This window comes from Chlorocebus sabaeus, chromosome 10 (genome assembly GCF_047675955.1).
Source record: "Chlorocebus sabaeus isolate Y175 chromosome 10, mChlSab1.0.hap1, whole genome shotgun sequence".
In the NCBI taxonomy this organism is placed as follows: Eukaryota; Metazoa; Chordata; class Mammalia; order Primates; family Cercopithecidae; genus Chlorocebus; species Chlorocebus sabaeus.
In genome coordinates, this window is record NC_132913.1 from 30395488 (window position 1) to 30412995 (window position 17508).

At 35.3% G+C, this 17508-nt stretch overlaps 1 protein-coding gene across 1 annotated transcript in view; it reads left to right on the top strand.

The window, feature by feature from the left end:
• The first annotated feature begins 861 nt into the window (after positions 1–861).
• The window catches only part of ARHGAP15 (Rho GTPase activating protein 15), a 631557-nt gene continuing 614910 nt past the window's right edge, over positions 862–17508 (top strand). Inside the window, exon 1 of the mRNA XM_007964884.3 lies at positions 862–993. The gene's annotated coding sequence lies outside the window, so the exon portion shown is untranslated. The remainder of the gene's footprint in view (positions 994–17508) is intronic.

The window sequence follows — 17508 nt, forward strand, 5'->3', positions numbered from 1 at the left end:
CTCAATAAAGATGCACAACCTAGAGTTATTTCTGAGACCCCTTAAAAATATGTCTTGTGTTGGCTGACGTTTGACACAGGAGGGCACACAGCAGCATGCCAAAATGATACCGTTTGGATATTTATTATAATATATATATTTTTTCTTTTTAAGTCAGACCACACAAAGAATCATTCAGCTAGAGCAAAAGCTCTTCAGCAGATTTCAGAACTGCTTAGGAAACTGTCAGAGTGGACCTATCAGTATGAGAGCCACAGTCAGAGCAAATGCCACAGGGTGTGTTCGACCAGCATGATGAACACCTTCCTTTTCCCCAGATGCTCAGATGGCTGCGTGGCTCGGGGCTGTGTTTTCTGAAGTTCTAATGCAACCCTCCCGAGTCCCCATGAACCTGTTAACTGGATCAGGTTTTGGTGGGTCCTTTCATGAATGAGGCAGAAGCACCGGCTCTGTGAATTGGAAGTGGCTTCCTTGCTTCCAAAGTCATCATGCAGAGTGTCCTGATAGCATGGGAACATCTCAAGTGTAGCCAGCAGAGTAGACACTTCATTTTTAAGCCCTTGCTAGAAGGCAGAGAAAGGGGAAGTTTCTTCAGTGCTTAGCAGTCTGCTCCTCCCACTGATGAATTTTTTATCACACATTTTCCTGCCTTAAGTTAAAATTGATAAAATCTCTATACATGTGTCATGTTTGACAATTGATAATCACGTTGAAAAATAACAATATTGTTGACTATACAAGGCAATTTCTTCAAATTGAGTAATGATGTGATGTGTGTGGTTAACTGTCTCTACCCAGGAAGTGGTTTTATTTAAAAGTTTTGTGCTCACCCCACCCCCCGCCTTTTTCTTCCCCCAGTACTGAAATTAAGCAGCATCCAACACAGGCCTACTCTTACGACATGTGACTTTACTGTTTTCCGTTTTTGTTGAAAGAGTCATTAGCAGTTAGGAGTTGATGGCAGTTTCAATAACAGGTCATTGCCGAGAAAAGGTAAGTTTTAACTTTATGTTGTACTTGAAATTTAAACTTGAACATGTTTGGCAGAGTTTCCTACGTTTTGGTGTGAACGTACAAACATTTCTACAAAATATGATGCTTTTACCTGTGCTTAAAACATGGACTGGTTTCCTTTGGCGTAGAAAAGAATATTCTTTACATATTTGCAGCTGTCAAATTCCAACGTCTCTTACTAAAATATTATAACAATAAGATGATTTGCTAAGATTTTGTACTAAAATGTTAAAGACAGAATAAGGTATACAGTTTTAGTTTGAAGTGCATTTAAAAATGACTACTAGAAATAATGTGAGACTTTGCACCTTTAACCAACTGTTTTATAAAAATACGTATTGTTCAGCATCCAAATAAGGAAAGAGAAAGGGGCATTTTATAACAGAAACAGCTTGAATTTCAGTGTGAAAGATACTCACTGTAAAGCATTGTATCAATGTTAGCATTAAAAACCCTTAAAAGGTTAATATGTAGCTAATTAAAAAGCAAAGAGATATTAAAATGTAAAGGAATACTGTCTATCATGACACTGGAAAATTTTTTTTCTAAATTTCATTTAAGATATAGGGTGAAATGAGGGTAAGTTTCTAATTCATAAGCAAAATTTTATATTTAGAAAAGAAGTCACAGCTGATTTCATTGAAGGTTACTCTGAGAAGAGAGGCAAATTAGAGGTATTCTTTTGTTATTCATGTAATTATATAATTTTCCTTCTTTGAAATATTCCAAAATAATAAACCTTACAAATGAAAAGGATTTGTTAGTCATAAACTGACACGTAATTTTCTTTTATATTGACTTCTTGCTTTTACAGAATGTCTTTGTGTGCTGTAACATGTGTGCAGAAAACATCAAAATATTGCTAATCTCAGAGACAAATACCTAAAATAAATCTGACTGTAGATTTTTGAAAGAATTTTAATAAAAACCCAAGATATGATCCATTCTTCCCTAATATTATTTTTATTGTGGCGTTGGATGGGATAAGTGATGGCCCCCACAACACCTATTTTTTTTTGTTATTAAAAAATGGTTACAGGGTTGATAAGTGGCAACAATTTTCTTTTCTTTTATTGTCTTCTATTGAAAAACACACATAAATGTTTTTTGACATGGTCAATTTAGTAGGAAATTATTAGGCATACTAGTACACTCCATTTCAAGACCTCTTCAATTGTCAATACTGAAGCTATCTACTTGTTGACTATTAAAATGATCACAGAAAAATAGAGATTAGAACTTGGTGTTCAATACACTTTTTATTGTTAGACTGTAAGAAGACCTTGGTAATATGTATTTGCTTTGATATTCTGATTAGATTTTCAATTTGTTGCATTTCCTCACAATGGAAAGCATTATTTAAATCTGTCTTCAATATTGTGGTTCTGAACCTCTGCATCTATAGAAGCTGTATAATTCAGATAATTTTGGTTGATATGTTATTACTTTATTTCATTTTATTATAAAAGATATCAAATGAATAAACACATGCAATACTTACATGTTAGCAAGAATGAATATGCAGATAAACATCTGGCATTGGAGAAAAGTCCATGAAAATTTTTTAAACTGTTTAATGCTTTTGAGAAACAAATTCACTGTAAAAATGAGTAGTTTCTTGCAGAAACTGTTAAATTAAAATACACATATTTTATGGAATATGTGTAAAATTAAGAATGAATTGAAGTGAACTTGATGAAACTGTTAAATTAAAATACACATATTTTATGGAATATGTATAAAATTAAGAATGAATTGAAGTGAACTTGATATGAATTTAGAAATATCAATGAGTAAAGATGATAGGTAAATAAAAATACCTTCAGAATTGTTTGTAAAATGAAGTAATGTACAGACCAAATTTTAAGACAGTTAATTGCAAATAAATTACTATAGAATTCTATTACTTTATGTGTTTTAAGTGGATGAATCAGAAACAAGTTTTGATGAAATGAAAATAATACACAAGATTTTATTTGGAAAGTCATATTAAAGCTGATTTGCTCAGAGAATGTCGTCCTTTTCCACTTGGAGCCAGCATTCAGCAAGATTCAGAAAGGAGAAAATCTTTCCTTGATATTCCTCCTGTTGCTCCTTTTTAATACTTTCTTCTGGAACAGCCTGCTCTGCTCCTAATTTAGAGTCTCATAACCTTGGTACCTAGAAAGATAGACCCTTCCATTCAATGGCTCCTTGCAATCACTTGAACTTTTAAAATGTACTCATCCCATTTTCCAGCACTTAGGAATCTAATAAAAATAATCCACACTTATAGGAGAAGGCTACAGAGCTTTGACTTCCTAGCCAGGCCTCCCTTTCTCCTCCCAGTGGAATTTCAATATGTTCTTTCAGCAGACAGGGCCCAAAGGATTAGCTAAATGTTGGATCTCAAGTGAGGATACTGATGCCATGGTAAATGGTTGTGGGAAGACTTTAGAGGGAGAGTGTTTTGTTAACAATTGGTCCTGCCTGTGATGTTTAAACACAGAATTTCTGAAAGTGTCTCATATGAAGGATCTATCCTAGTGATGTATCCATTTCTTTAAGATATTCCTGAATAAAGAAACACCTTTCTTGCATCAGGTAAAAAAAATAATTGCACTACATTTTCAGGCAATTTTGATATTCCCATACACTTAGAAATTATTTAACATAATTAGTTTTTAATGGATGTATTTTTAAAAGTTATTGAACACTCTACATTTAATTCTTTGGATACCAAAAGCATATTTTTTACACTGTACAATAAATGCTACATAATTAGACTTTAAAATGCCCTTGTAAGTATTCTAAATTTCAACGTAGAGTGGGCAAAACTTCTTTGTTTGCAAATGATAGAAAATGAGTTCAAATTAGCCTAGGCAAAATAGATATTCTTTTATGCGTGAAAAGTCCAAGGACAACAAAGTCAGGAATGGCTGGATCCAGGAGCTCACACAGGATTATCAGGAGTAGGTCTCATTTTTTTTCATTCCTCAGCTCTTCTTTTCACTGTGCTGTAAGCAGTCTCTAGTGGAAGCTCTCACAAAATTGTCAAGCTACTACTGATCCTTTCAACAAACTGTGGGGAAAGAATGCCTTTCCCCAATCACCACATCAAAGTGTCACATTTAGATCTGATAGGACTAAATTGGATCACATGACCATAGCTGAGCAATTACTGAACTTGGGTGCAGACAGCCTGCATGACCATGCCTAGCTCACAGGCCCACTCCCACACTGGGGTGCAGCATTTGGACTCTGCTGAAAAGAGCAGTCTCCTGATGTGGAAATTAAAATGCTTTCCCCAGAAGAAAGGACAAAAGCCTCAGAACTCTACTACAGAGTCCCATTTTAAATAATCATTATTTCCCAACTTCTTCAAATTCCATAATTGTATAAAAATACAGTTTTAATTTAAAGACGGATCTCACTGAAACATGAGTTTTAATTAAACTAAATTTAAAAATATTTTTCAACAGCTACTGTATGTTTGACAACTCCTCACAACATTTGCCTTCTAAAAGCTTGTAATCTAGAGTGACTATTATTTTAATAATTATGATGCAAATAAAATTTTTCAAGTACCATAAGAAGATATGGAGAACGCTCTATTAGGGTTCAGAAATTCATCCAGCATTTTTGCATTCCTGTTATTTGCCGGGCCATAAACTAGAGAATTTTGTAGGTGTTGTATCATCTGATCACATACTTTCAGGGAGTTCTGGACAGTTTTGGAGGAAATTTTTGTGTAGTTTTCAGGGAAATCTAGCACTGGGAAGATGAGAAACATTGCAAAGGACAGGAAGGAAATGTGTCAAGGCACAAAAACATTGAGTGTCAGAGAATTCCAAGGCAGTGTGAATTCTCCAGTTTTGTTAGACGGAAGTATAGTAATAGGAGGTAAGGCCAGAAAGATGGTGTGAGATCATAAATAGAGTGGACCTGGATATAAGTAACGACAAGGTTCTTGAGCAGGGGAAATACATAATTGGATGTCCACACTTTTACATCTTGATGGGTTGTCTATCTAGGGTCAGGATTTATTTGTTTCTTCCATTTATCTCACTGTGAAGTGACATTCTCTTTGCAGAAGAGTTTGAGGTCAGTGGAGATATTTCTGTAAGGACGGGCACTGACTTATCTGTTCAGGTGCCTGAGGTTCTTATTCAGGTTATGGTTATAACAATCTATTTCTTTCATTTGATGAAGGCCTTTTGTTTTGTTTGCTTTTAATCCGAGAATAGATGATATAGCGAGATGGTTCAAAATCAACAAAAAACCTAAATACTATGTTTTTAGATAAATTATTTCTTATATTTTTATTTCTATCTATCCCATTTATCCCCATCTTAATCCAACATAACCACTTTTCATATGTTTTATATATTTGATACTTCACAGTTTACGCAAAAACCATATATATACACATGCACATCTATGTGTGTATGTATATAGCATAACTGCATGCACCTCTCCACTTTGCTTTTTTTCTTTTAGAAATATAGATTAGAGATATTTTATAATAAAACTAAGAAACTAATTCTCTTTTTTACAGCTATATAATATTCCACTGTATGGAAATAGCATACTTAATTTAACCAGCCTCCTGTAAGAAGAGTGATGGATGTTTTCAAGTTTTTCTAATTCAATGAATGTCTGCATAATTGTTTCTATTTGAAAATCTATCTATCTATCTATCTATCTATCTATCTATCTATCTATCTATAACAAATTTCCAAAAATAACATTTATGAGACAAAGGATAAAATAATTTTGATAGTTGTTGCCAAACTGTCCTTCATGTTATTGGTAACTTTTTGAACTTCTACCAGCACTTAATGAGAATGCGTACAGAAGCTCCCTTGCTTTTTCACGGGATTGCGTTGCTGAGTTTTTCAGGTTTTGCCAATCTCTAACAACTATATCTCAACACAGTGTTATTGGTATTTCTGCTATTATGGTTAAAATTGATTTTGTTTTTAAAAGATTAAAGGTCGATTTGCTTTCCTTATAAGAAAATTTATTCTTTCTCAGCTGTATAACTAAAGACAAAAACATTAGTGACTTTAGTGATACTCAAGCCTTGGAGTGAGATGTCAAAGGAAGCAAAGAACTAGAGATAGCATATATAAATTGCTGTATTCCTTTTCTTTTCTTTTTTTGAGACCGAGTCTCGCTCTGTCGCCCAGGCTATAGTGCAGTGGTGAGATCTCCGCCCACTGCAAGCTCCTCCTCCTGGGTTCACGCCATTCTCCTGCCTCAGCCTCCCGAGTAGCTGAGACTACAGGTGCCCGCCACCACGCCTGGCTTTTTTTTTTTTTTTTTTTTTTGGGTATTTTGAGTATAGACGGCGTGTCACCGTGTTAGCCAGGATGGTCTTGATCTCCTGACCTCGTGATCCGCCCACCTCGGCCTCCCAAAGTGCTGGGATTACAGGCGTGAGCCCCTGCGCCCAGCCTAAATGCTGTATTCCTTTTCTAAAGCTTGTAATAGACAGTAGCTTAAAAGGGTGATAAAGTATGAACGTTCAAGTGAAGGAGGAGAAAAGGAATGAAAATAAAGAAACCCAACAAGGTCTCAGAGGAGACTAAGACAGATGGGTATAATTGCTAGCTCAAGTAGATAAATTAACCTTAAACAGAAGAGAGAGCACTTTAATGAGCGTGAATGTAGATTAATTGAATATAAATAAGATCCAGTGAGGAGAGGAATTTGAGGGAATACATGCTTCATAGTTTCTATCTTTGCTTAAATGGTAGGAAAGTTCATCTGATGAAAGTATTTTCTACGTGTCAAAAACTGGACGGAATATCTTATTTTAAAACTTGTCCCTGTTAGTAACACACAATACAATTGTGGATTTTGCAATTTATTTTTTCTCTTTCGCTGGTTATTAGTCCAATTCAATTCAACTCCATAAATAATTTTGAACTCTAAGTATACTATGTTGTCCTAAGAATTGCTGGAGACACAAATAATTAGATATGCTACTTAGCCAATGAAAACAGTTCAGTAGGTATGAGGTAGACAAAGATAAGGATCTAAATATCAATTATACATATAAGTCCAGTGTCATAGAAATATTATAGAATATACCATTGACAGAATCCCAAACGTCTCCATTTTGCCAAATCTAATAGCCATTTATGTATCTTTATATTATTCACTGTCTGAGCTGCATTTGATGCTATCGAACACTCCTTCCCTCTTGAAACCCTCTTTTCATTTGACTTCTGAGAAATGTTTTTCTTCCAGTTTTCCTCCAAACTACCTGAATGCTCTTTCTGTGTCCTTTGCTAACACTACCTCATCATCCAGCTCTCTAAATGTTGGAATGTCCTGAGATCAGTCTTTGGATTTCTACTTGTCTTCTAGGTTTATTCCTTTGTGATTTTGTTTAGTTTCATGACCTTAAATGTTATTGATATACTAATTAGATTTCAAGACCAAACCTTTTCTCTTAGCAATAAAACTGTAAATACAATTGCCCATTCATCATCTTCACTTGAATGTCTCATAGAGACATCAAAATGAGTATACAGTACTCAAAGCAAATCTCCTAATTACTGCCCACCTGTCCCCAACCCAACTTACTTCTTTACTTTTTTACTTAATTCTTTCTTACTTTTCCCCAACTTTCTTACTTCTTTACTTCTTACTTCGTTAATGAATATAGTGTCATTAACCTTAGTTAATGACACTATATTCATCTCTCTTTTCAGGACAAGAATCTAAGAATTACCCCCTGATTCTACTCTTTCCCTACTACTTCCTACCCAAAGTTTCATCTAATTTATCAGTAATAAATAGAGCCTGTAAAATATAAATTTAGTTTTCATTATACTGTTCACATGACTTTTCTCCATAATGGTCCTTAAGGTGTTATACCTTTTTTTTTTTTCAGGCTAATAGTTCTTTTATTTTTGATATTTTTGGTTGCTGATAGAATGACTTTTCTCAAAAAATCTTGCTAAGTGAATACAGCACAACGTGACACTTGGATGAACATCAAACTTTAGACAAAAGCACACACACCAATTTACTCTCTGGTTTCAAGTTAGAATATCAAGAAGCATATGAAACAATGTTGGTTTGTATATGTATGAATTAATTCAAGAAGGATGAAGAGGTGGCAATGTTTACAACCTTTTAGTCAGGCTTTATTTTTGGGCCCCCCAGGTGACTCCTGTGCTGTAATATATTATTAAGTATACTTTGAGGGCACAAAAACCATAAGTCTCGCAATCCTTAAAAATATTAGTGAAGAAAAAGATATGGAAAAAGGAAATGTAATAAATAAAAACTTCTTTTATATTACATTTTATTTTCAATTTGTTTTCTTTCAAATTGTTGCTGTGATGTACTTGAACCCTTTTTTGTGGTTCTTTTGATATATTTTTATACTTAGAAGTGATTATTGGAAATCTTAGGCTCTTATTGAATAGCTTTGTATTTCATGGGAATGAATTAGACATTAAGCAAGAGGTATAGGTACATCAGAATATCCTGAATTCAATCACTTCTTTCTACTTCCATTGCTGTTACTGCAGAATTCTCCTGACTCCCCTCCCTGCTTCTGTCTTCCCCACAATAGTCATTGTCCAAGGATAGACAGAGTGGCCTTTTTAAGACTTCGACCATGCAAACTCTTCTACTATAATATTCCAAATTATTTTCTATTATACTTCAAATTAAATTCAATCTCCTCCAAGGCCCTCTTTATCTCATTACTCTGCTTTTGTTTTCCTTTATATTAGTTTGGATATGGTATTTATTATTTATTTTTCGCGTTTAGTAGCTATTTTCACCTTAGAATGGTCCATGAGAGTATTGACCTTGCCTGTCTTTTTACTGCTAAATACCTAGAACCTAGAACAAAGGGTAGGCATATGATAACATCAATAAATATTTGTTTAGTCAAAGGATGCATGCCCTAAAGATTGACTTTGGGCTATAGAATCAAGGAAGACCATCTGGAGATGTGTGACTTTTCCTGGTCTAAAAAATAGGGTAATTTGGGAGAAGAGAAGCTAGAAATATATTTCAAATAAATGACACTATATGTACTCTATATATGGTATAGTTTTAGTAAGTTGGCAGTGATGAAAGGTTGGGTTAGAATTCTGTATCCATTATATGCTTCTGAAAAATGAAACAAATAACCTACCAGCTGAAAACATATTGCCATAAACTGATGAGAAACAGCAACTACCTCTAAGTATTTAAATTTTAAGCAATTTTACTAAACTGTGGTATTAAAATTGACTAATTTTATGTTCACTTTAAATCCATTTCCTAAAAGAGTCAAAACAGGACATCTTTTTAAAAGAGCTATGGAAGGTAGAATGCTCAGGAAATTGGGTGCTGAGTCAAGGGAAACTTCTGTTTCTGTTCATTTATCTTTCTGCTTTAGTTAATTTCATGTTAGAATTTTAAAGACTAAAAACTGAGCAATGGAACCCAAATTCAGCTCTCTGCTAAATGCACTGGGGAAATCAAGTAATCTGAGCTTCTGTATAATACCACCTATTCATACTTTGATGGTTCTCCTAAAGTAGAACATTAAAGGAAAAAATATATGGCGATTACCTCAGTGGTGTCTCAAGCACTGTGGTAAGTACTATAGTGTTACCAAAACAAGCCAATATTACCTTATTCTCAAGATGTTTACAGTTGCTTGAGAAATTCATCAATATAAATTATTAGAGTGAGATTCTTAATAATTATCATCATAGCTATGACTTATTCTGTGTAGACTATGGGACAAGAATTTTACATACCTAATTGTGTTTGGTAACCACAAAAATCATGTAAAGGGGTTTGTATCCCCATTTTAAAGATAAGGAAGCTAAGGTTAAGAGATTAAATACACAAATTTACAAAGCTATTTGGTAGGCTGGGTCATGATTTGTAGATAGATCTGCGTAATGCAAAGTCCATGTTATTTTCAGTATGCCATGCTGTGATTTTGAATCCTGTTAAGTGTTAGCAGTTAAGCATTGCTGAACTTTATTCATGAGGCCCTACAGTCTAAAAGGCTCTAAAAGAATCCTACTTTGTTTGATGTCTAGAACAATGCCATCTGTAGGAAACCTGTTGTTTCTTCTCTGCATATATTGGCTATGCAGAGGCGCTGTAAAACAGGTGAGGAAGAAAACGTTCTTTTGCCTTGGTTTTTGCCGTACTGCAAGTGTCTTTCCTATTTCTCTTTTTCTGATCTTCTCTGGATTCTATGTCTCCTCCTGACCCTTAATTCTCAAAAATTCCTTCTTAGATCCACCTATCCAATATGGTAGCAACTAGCCACAGGGGACTATTGAGCACTTGAAGAAGGGCTAGTATGAATTAAGTGTAAAATAAACACCAGATTTTGAAGATATCGTACAAATAAAGAAAATGTAAAATATTTAATTTTTTGGAATTTAATCATGCTCAATTGATTACATATCCAATTGATGACATTTTGAAGTATTGGGCTAAATAAAATTATTAAAATTAATTTCATCTATCTCATTTAACTTTTCCAATGTGGCTACAGGAAATTTTTAAACTACATGTGTGGCTCATATTATATTTCTAATGGATGCCACGGCTGTAAACCATCTTGTTTTGGGCCTCTCTTTTGACATTCTTATGATTTCAATTTCATCCCTAAAATATGGTCCTTAAATTTCTATCTTTAGCCTTGGTGTCTCGGTCAAAATTTTCCCTTATTTCTAATTGTCACTTGATACTGCCTCTGTGATGTCCCATCAGCAGGTTAAACTGATTATGTCCCACATTAACTCCATAGCCTCTCCCAAGGGTTATTCTCACCTTCCTTCCAATTTTGATTACATCTCTACTCCTGAAGTCATATTTATTATTAAGTGACATGATATATATCATGTATTCCATGCCACTTATTCCATACATCCAATCAATTGCCATATTCAAACAGCATTTATTCCTTTCTTTCCATTTGCACATATTGTCATAGTCACTAATTGGTCATCTATTGAGTCTTATCTAGATTATGGCAAAAGAGTCTCATGCTTTTATATTGCTATTTCTCTTGCCTCTTTATTTTGCTTCTTATGAATGTATTTTAAGGCTTTATGGTGATAGTTAGGTTCGAGTAATACAAGTAAGAATGTCTATCATCTATTTGTATTCTATTTACAGTTTTAAAAGTCATTTTGCATACGTTATTTTACTTGATAATTCTAGAAAGTCAATGAGAAAGTGGGAGCTTTTAGTAGACTTCATAGAAAAAGGCAATGAAGCATGGAGAAATTGAATTGTGGGAGGACATGGAAGGGTTAGAACACATTTCAGGTATAACCATTAAAACATACTTTTTCTCAAATTCTAGTCCAGAACTGTTTTCTTTCTTACAGAGATAGAATAGGTATTAAAAGCACAAGCTGGGAAGTCAGAAAAAATAAAATTCAACTCTGAGCCCTACCACTTGCTAGATACTATATATTATTTTGGGCAAGTTACTTAATCTTTCTGAGTCTGAGTTGGCTCATCTGTAAAATGGTGAGATTCCTCCCAAAGAAAAAAAATGAAATGATGTATTTAAAAATGTTTACCCTGCAGGAGGCAAATAGCAAATCACTTTACAAAGGTTAAATGTGGTGGTAAGAGTAGCATTAGGAATTGCTTTAGCAGGTCTTGAATCAAAGAGTGACTTTTTTTTTTTCCTTCACTATGATGTAAAAATCATGCTAGGATAATTTTGGTTTATTTCGATTCTAAGTATTATGATAAAATTATGAAACTCATCAAAAGCAATTTCTTGCTATTAGTTTCATTTTCTCAATACAGCTGTGTGGGGGAGTATAGCATAGCTGTGTGGGCAAAGGGAAGAAGAGATAACTCTTTTCTTGTTTGTTTACCAATTTTTGGTTGATATGGAAATTTTCCTTCAAGCAGCTCAAGATGTGCCCTCACCAAAAATACCCTTTAATTATGAAGTATCAACATTTATCACGTAAAACAATTCAAAAACAGGTAGGTCGTTGACTCTTAGGCCTGAAATGAAAATGAAGCAAAGAAAAACGGCGGACACGAGGAGAGAAAAGAAAGTAGAATTCTGTTGGTGCACTTTTATTTTAAATCTAATTTTTTTCATGGAGTGGTAAGGCTATAAGGTAGATGATCCACAAGACAGATCTACTAGGGTCCTAGAAAAATGAATCTGAGAAGGAAACATATAAAAGGAAACTAGGAAGTCCAGAGTGTAGGTTGCTAACCCAGTTAAGAAGTCTTTCGTCTTCTTTCTCTCTTTCTTTCTTTCTCTCTCTCTCTCTCTCTCTCTCTTTCTTTCTTTCTTTCTTTCTTTCTTTCTTTCTTTCTTTCTTTCTTTCTTTCTTTCTTTCTTTCTTTCTTTCTTTCTTCTTTCTTTCTTTCGTTTCACTTTCCTTTGGGGAAACCAACTCAGGATTCCATATATGTAGATTGAGTGAATATCCCAACTCAGTCCTAATTTTGAAAGCAATTTTGAAGTGCATCTACCCTGAGAGCAAGAGTGACAGAGGGGAATCCATGTGCCGACAAATGCTGGGGAGATAAGCAGCTGTGGTGCTGTCCACAAAGAGCCTGCTGTATCTGTATCCTATGGCCAGCTGGCACTGAGCTTTAGGTTTGAAGTCTGGCATTAGCAAAGGGGATTAGCAAGTGGGCAGTAGGTTCAGGGTGGGAAACCAGCTTGATAAAAAATCTGGAGACCAGTCAGCATGGCAGATGTGCAGAGTGTACACATTCTGGGGCAGGGATGGGGGAAGGTGAAATGCAGTGATCTGACTTCTCCTGACCATGATGAGCTGTATCATGCATACTTCTGGCAGCTTTAGATGTGGAGAGATAAGCAGGAAACACAGGAATCCAACAACACTTGGGACTTGGAGTCACAGCCATTCTAATCATGGTGGCAAACTTGAACATACTGGAAATGCTTATGGCCTGTGGGAGTTCAAGGCAGGGAATTTCAGACAGTGCTGGATGAATATACCAATTTCAGTCCTAATTCTGAAAGCAATTGGTATTAGGGCATTGAATTAATGAGAGCAAGGCATGGGACCAAATGTCTATAATGTCCTAAGTACAATACAGAGCAACAACACTGACAAATATGGTGTCTGACTTTAAGGAGCCCATAGTCAATTTAGGCAGAAGAGACACACAGCTCAAATAGAGAACAGAAACCAAATATAAAGCAGGATGTAATTATCTGCCTAAATAGAATAGAAACAGTAAAGAAGGCAGAGAAAAGAGAGGGAGGAAAAGGGGAACTTGCTTAGCAAGAACAAAGAGCACAGCACAATATCCTACTGGTTGTAACTAATGTCATGTTGAGAAAACTGTAAGAATAAATGAAGTAATGCTAATGTTTGACGATCCTCTTTCTAAAGCTGTAGTACAACTGCGAATGCAAATGCAGTCTCCTGGTTCTGCTCTTCATTTTCAATATTACCAGCTTAGATTTAAAAATAATGAAATACTGAAAATAATATTGACTTAATATGCAGCGCGATCACCATTCAACCCATACATCAGAGGAGCAATGTTCCTAGGGGTGATTGACACTACGAGCCACAGTCAGGAATGTCTCCAGGCCAGTCGGGATATCTATACAAGATAAGTGGGTAACAGAGGACCTGTAGAGAAGCGGATGTCTATGTGATGCCTTGTCTGAAGGATGTAGAAGCTGTCCACCGAGAGCTGTCTCTTACCATACATACCTGGATCAGTTTGCCACATTTTATGCATTTTCAAGAGAAGACATATAGACATCATTTTCTGTTTTTTTAAAAGTAACAACCCTCATTTTTCAATTGGAAATTGATTCAAAACATTCCAAAACATTGTTCAGGCCCAACAACATATGTCTGTGGGTTGAATTTGGTTGGCAGTCTGCCGATTTTCCACCTCTTCTTGAATTTATAGCTGCTCCTAAAAAAGCAGGAGCAGAGGGTAAGGATTAGAGAGAACTGGAGTCCTTCAAATAACTTCTGTATATGCAATAAATCCTAATAAATGTTTAGAGACTGACTAGAGCATTAGATTATTCTGTGAAAAAAAAAATCCATTTATGTATAGCTTCTTCATAGCTTCTTCATTTAGGTCCTTGTTGTGTCTGTCTAGCTTGCATGACTGGGCTCATTTTCCTAACTTGAAAGAACAAACTTTCTTCTGCTGCCAACCCTCCCCAAAGCATTTAAAAAAAAAAAATCATTAAAAGATGTCTCTAAAAGTTTAACTTGACTAAGTAATAGCAAATACATTTATCTTTGCATCGACTGTTATTTTTGAATGACATGATGCAGGGTATGGATCAGAATGTGTGGATGTACTGTTGTAAGGGAGATGAAAGAGAGGTTTGCATACCTTGTGTTGTGATAATAACAGTGGCAACCATTTAAATACACATACATGTGTGCATGCTCTCACACACACACACAAACACACATACAAGAAACCCACCAGTGAGTGCACAAGATGGGGAAATGTAGCTGGGGCTTGGTTGCATAACCCATTTCATCACACGTTTTCTCCTTTAATAGATTAGATTCTCTGTCTCAGACGTGGTTATAACAAACGAGATAAGTAAATAAAACAAGATGGAGAGGAAAAATGTTCAATAATTTTTAAATTAAATGGATAATTCTCTCAACCATTTAATACTCTAAATATTGATGCATTTTTTTACTTTAATGTGTCCAAGCAAAAATCCCTGTATTTCACTTTGTGAAGCACCTAAATTTAGACAGAAATTTGGCTACAGTAATTCGAATTACAGTAGCACCCAATTAACTGGAACCTATTAGTTATATCACATATGTAACCATCTCCTCCTCTGCCTCTCACCTTGTGGAGAGAGCCCTGGCAACTATAATTGGAGGAAGGAAAAACAAATTAAACTTGTTTAAGTGGAATATCTAGCCCCCCAAATAACTCCTAGATTAAGTTTCTTGAAAAGGCAGTTGAAGCACTTTGAGAGACCAAAGGCATGAAGAGAACCTTCAATTATTCATCCTAGAAAGAAGAGGATACATTTTAAGGTTTACAATGAACATGGTATATTGTATCTCTTATCATCAAAGACAAGGATTGAAAACCTCAGTAAAAATTTTCAATTTAAGTAATGTGAACTGTCAAATATTTTTTCACTATTTTGATCATCTTGGCTTCTTGAAAGGAAGCCTGAGGATATAGTATTTTGTGGAATATTTTTTTTTTCTCCACCAAACTTCCTTTGGTCTTTATCAAGGAGAACTACTTTTTTTTTTTTTTTTTTTTTTTTTTTCCTCCCTCAGACAATTACTTGAACCACCTCAGGGCTAAATCATCCACCTCTGGAAAAAGAAATAGAAAGCCATCAAGAGACTGGAACCAACTGCACAGTAATAAGGGTACATGCTAAGCCATTCTATGCAGAACTTACTGCAGAAAGCAATGGAACTGAAATTGAATGGGCATTCCCATACACTAAATTTTTAACTTTTTTTTAAGTTCAGGGATATATGTGAAGGTTTGTTACATAGATAAACTTGTGTCATGGGGGTTTGTTATACAGATTATTTAATCACCCTGTTATTAAGCCTAGTACCCATTAGTTATTTTTTCTTATCATCTCCCTCCTCCCACCCTCCAAACTCCAGTAGGCCCCAGTATGTGTTGTTCTCCTGTATGTGTCCATGACTTCTCATCATTTAGCTCCCACTTACAAGTGAGAACATACAGTATTTGCTTTTCTGCTCCCCTGTGTTAGTTTGCTAAGGATAATGGCCTTCCAGTTCCATCCATGAACCTGCAAAGGACATGATCTCATTATTGTTATGGCTATATAGTTAGTATATATGTTCTACATTTTCTTATCCAGTATACCATTGATTGGCATTTAGGTTAATTGTGTGTCTTTGATTCTGTGACTAGTGCCTCAATGAATACACGCATGCATAAAGGGATGATTTATATTCCTTTGGGTATATACCCAGTAATGGGATTGCTGGGTCGAATGGTATTTCTGTCTTTAGTTCTTTGAGAAATCGCCATACTGTCTTTTACAATGGTTAAACTAATTTACACTCCCACCAACAGTGTACAAGCATTCCTTTTATGAACTATTTTTTTAAGTGCTGAAATCGATGTTATTTTACTCACATTTACCAAGTTCATAATACACATAAGCAAATAAAAAAGAAAAAAACACTCTTACACTCAAAGTTGTGCATTGACCCAGATTGCCTAGGATCTCTTTGGGTATTTCTTTTATGCAAAATACTTTATTTTCCAGCAGTATTTATGACTGAATGTTGGTCTGGTTGACAAAGTACCATGTTTTAATTAGTCTAAAATAGAATATTTACAGCACCATTTTCATGCACCTATATGTCTATGTATCTATTTACTTACCCACTTTGCTACCTACTCATTTATCTCTCCCTATTTCCAACTATGGACCATACCCCTCCCCCTCACCAGCATATTCTAAAGTGAACTTTCATTCCCAGGAAAATTAATTAGAGCAGTAATATGAACAAATGAAGATAGCAGCAATGGGCTGTAAAACTAAGGAGACACTATAGTGATGAGTAACCATTTTAGAATAATGTACATATAAAATTTAAAAATAACTTATATAACCCTTTATAAAAATAACTTTTTAAAAAAGGGTGCAGCTGAATCCCTTAGGGATTATGACCCAATATGCAGTTTCTCAGCCTCTTCCTCATTCTCCTTAAATGGGAATATCTGTGGAAGTTTCCATTAAGTCTGCATATTTAATAAGCTCCACACATTGACCATTGAGAATTACTACTTAGCATGTGCACATCTGGAACAGGTTGAGTTATTTTTGACCCTTACTCTCAGGTGAAACGTTAACTTAATACAGACAATCTTTAATTCTAGTGGAATGGGGTTTTGTGGATTCAACAATAAATTATAATGAGTGATCTCATCTTTTGGTCTGGGCTTGTGATGTACAAATCAAGTGCATTCCCACCTTATTTACACACCCCAGCACTTCAGTGGGTCACCTCTTCCTCACTGGGCATTTGCTTTGTCCTTGACCACAACTTCCTTTGCTGGTAACCTGGTCATTCATTGCCTCACTCTCTTGCTAGGTTTGAGGTTCTACCTTTCTATTGCCAATCTCCTTTGTGGGTAATTGAGCTAGACCTGAACAAATAGCCGGAATTGAGAACTGTGCCACCTAGCAACAAACCTCCTAGTTGATAACAATCCGCAAATCTGAACTTCTCAGTATTCCCCCGCTCAGATCGTCAATGACTGTTTCTACTCACCTGTTGTATAACTCTTCCTCTTCAACTTGTATTCCCAGTTGCCAATATTTACCTAGATTGTGACCGCAGATCTGTGTAGTTGCTTGACACTGTCAGCACCTTTCAAACTGAACCTTTCTTCACCACGTGTGGCTAGGAGAGCTCTCCAGCAACTGGTCACTTCAGATGAAAAGCCAGCTCCTGGTCCTTTCAGGAGACATAACAGGTCCTTCCAATT